This window comes from Pteropus vampyrus, unplaced genomic scaffold, assembly GCF_000151845.1.
Source record: "Pteropus vampyrus isolate Shadow unplaced genomic scaffold, Pvam_2.0 Scaffold227, whole genome shotgun sequence".
In the NCBI taxonomy this organism is placed as follows: Eukaryota; Metazoa; Chordata; class Mammalia; order Chiroptera; family Pteropodidae; genus Pteropus; species Pteropus vampyrus.
In genome coordinates, this window is record NW_011889008.1 from 890,158 (window position 1) to 892,371 (window position 2,214).

Genomic DNA, 2,214 nt, shown 5'->3' on the forward strand with positions numbered 1-2,214 from the left:
CTTCGCCCCGGGGCCCGGCGTCGGCCGTCAGTTGCGGGGATTGGGAGCGGCCGGCGGCGAGCTCCGGCCGCCTGCGCCTGTAGGATGCCTGGGGCCCGGGGTCGCCCCCGCCACGGGCAGCCGGGCGTGAGGGTCCCACGACGGAGACGGGCCTCTTGGCCCAGCACTGGGCACTTCGTGAGGGTTCTGAGAGAAACGGCTTTCCTTAAGAGGCCCCTTTCCGGACGTTTGCCCGTAAGCCACAGACCCAGCCGTCCGTCCCGCCCAGCTCCTGGACGTTGGTGGTGACAGTCCCATGCGTCCGATCTGATAGTTCAGTCGTTTCAGTGCAGTTTCTCGCACCGAAGGAGCCAGGCGCTCAGATGTCCCCCCGGGACTCTGTGTCAGGCTCCCCAGCTTGCCCAGCACAAGACCAGAGAGATTCTCCCGGATGTCTGGGCAGGGTCAGCGCAGAAATCGCCTGACCCTGTCCAGGACCCCCAGCGAAGCCCCCAGGCTCCTGGGTCCACCCCAGGAGGGTTAGGTGCCCATTTGTCTTATCTTCTGTCAAGGCAGACAGCTGGACTTTGAAGATATTTGTGGCTGTCAAGGGATAACTTGCCACCTTCGGTGCTTTCTCAGACCTTTACTTGGTAGAAGCTGGTAGAGAAGCACCCCTACCCGGCCAGCCGGGGCTTCGGAGGAGAGCAGGCGAGACTCCCATGCTTCTGTAGCTGCACCTGCGTCACCTTTGCCAGAGGGAGCATGGCTTTGTGTGGGTAGACTCTGACCTTGGCCCTGGCCAGACCAGGCCGTTGCCCCACAGCACAAAACCACAAATCGTGGTGATGGAGAAACCCTTGACCTGGTGCTGCCCTGAATTCTTTGTATCCCTGGCCTCGCCCGTCCAGTGGGCACAAGGGCCAGCCTTGCTGCTGGCTTTGAACTTTCCTCTTCTCTTACAACAGGGCCATAGCCCCGCACAGGTTTGTCTGCAGGGCCTGGTGTGCTGAGATGAGGTCACAGGTGGCATTGAGTAGGATGGCTCTGTACACACAGTGGCCTGGGTCACCTGGAGAATCAGGGACAGCTTCACCTGCTCAGAAGGCGATGCGAGGAGAGAAGGGGCAGAGCGGGCCCGAGGACCCAGCTCAGGGCCTGCAGAGAAGCGTGTGGGCCCCCCCAGTGCACACAGAGCGTGCGGGAGCCTTAGCCACTCTTAAGCCTGCCTGATTTAAGGATAAAAGCTCTAGAACCAGGTGGCAGGGCGGTGACCGTCGGCCCCAGAGAGCGAAGTGTGACTGATTTTCGGGAGGCCGTGTGGAGAGGGTAGGCTTCCAAAGTCAGGAATTGCCCCCATCGTGTCGTGTCTTTGGCTGGGCTTCATTTCCGGTTGGCCCCGGGGACTATGCACCTGTCTCAGGGTTGCGAGATTAGCCCACCCCTGAATCAGCTTGAAGGGACCCCCGTGGTACTTTGCATGGGGTGGAGCTAGTGGCCAGCAGTCCCAGCAGCACTAAGAAGGGGCCGTCCCCGTGCGCTCTTCAGCCCTGAGGTCTGCAGGCCTTGCCCCTGGGCACAGCTGGACGCCCACCGCACCTGCTGCCTCTGGCCCTGGACCCAGGGACCCATGGTGTGGAGAGCTGAGCTCCCCGTTCCACGCAAAGCCCAGGCCCAGTGGCCAGGGAGCAGTCCCCCGTGGAGGCTTCTCCAAGGTCCCGAGCACAGAGGAGATGAGCTGTGCCTCCTAGCCGCCCACGGGCCACCTAGTCCCTGCCCTCCTCAGCCCAGGGATTGACCCCCCTGCCCTCTCCACAGCTATGACATGGTGCATTACGGCCACTCGAACCAGCTGCGCCAGGCCCGAGCCATGGGCGACTACCTCATCGTGGGTGTGCACACCGACGGTAGGCACGGCCGCCCTGCTCACCAGCCCTGCAAGTTCCCCTCGTCCTGAACCCCAGCTGGACGAGGCAGCTGTGCAGATCTGGCGACTTCGTCCTGAGCAGCCGCGCTGGCCCGCGGACAGGGCAGCGGCCGCTCGGGCGTGGGAGGGGCTGGCGAGCCTGCGGCTCAGCCCTCCCTGTGTCAGCATCTCACACTCACTCTCTCCCCTGGCCCCAGAGGAGATCGCCAAGCACAAGGGGCCCCCAGTGTTCACGCAGGAGGAGAGGTACAAGATGGTGCAAGCCATCAAGTGGGTGGACGAGGTGGTGCCTGCGGCTCCCTACGTCA

At 63.4% G+C, this 2,214-nt stretch overlaps 1 protein-coding gene and 1 long non-coding RNA gene across 2 annotated transcripts in view; both read left to right on the forward strand.

Annotated features, from left to right (window-relative positions):
• The window catches only part of PCYT2 (phosphate cytidylyltransferase 2, ethanolamine), a 14,502-nt gene that overhangs the window by 3,071 nt on the left and 9,217 nt on the right, over nucleotides 1-2,214 (forward strand). The gene's annotated exons all lie outside the window — the stretch shown is intronic.
• Nucleotides 75-2,153, forward strand: LOC111747548. The gene is made up of 2 exons (XR_002783579.1): nucleotides 75-1,886; nucleotides 2,104-2,153. It is a non-coding gene; the product is annotated as an uncharacterized LOC111747548 (long non-coding RNA).